The 300-nt window shown below is 31.7% G+C and overlaps 1 long non-coding RNA gene across 1 annotated transcript in view; it reads left to right on the top strand.

Moving 5' to 3' along the window:
- Positions 1–300, top strand: part of LOC106748514 — a 1,443-nt gene extending 1,143 nt beyond the window's left edge. Inside the window, exon 2 of the long non-coding RNA XR_001374765.1 lies at positions 258–300. This is a non-coding gene — a long non-coding RNA (uncharacterized LOC106748514). The remainder of the gene's footprint in view (positions 1–257) is intronic.

The raw sequence follows: 300 nt of genomic DNA, 5'->3' as shown, positions 1-300 counted from the left end.
TGAATGAATCGACTTGAAATTTTAACCACATATTCTCTGGAATAGTGTCTCTCGTCTGGCGGAGCATTTTTTTGATATCGTTTTTTGTGTAATTGTTACAAACAATAATAACATCAAATTTGGGCAAAAAAATAGAAAAAAAATTTCAAGAATTTTTTTCGGCGCCAAAATTTTTTATCGACAAAATTCTCCGTCAGACGAGAGTCAATACTATGTAGATAACTATATTGATAACTATATTTTGTTTTTTATTTCAGATCACCCAGACGTGAGATTTCATGTACACCGTTTGGGCACCTA

Source organism: Dinoponera quadriceps, unplaced genomic scaffold, assembly GCF_001313825.1.
Source record: "Dinoponera quadriceps isolate SergipeBrazil2010 unplaced genomic scaffold, ASM131382v1 scaffold2950, whole genome shotgun sequence".
Lineage (NCBI taxonomy): Eukaryota > Metazoa > Arthropoda > Insecta > Hymenoptera > Formicidae > Dinoponera > Dinoponera quadriceps.
Note: the sequence above shows the minus strand (reverse complement) of the source record. Positions and strands in the feature narration are given on the sequence as shown.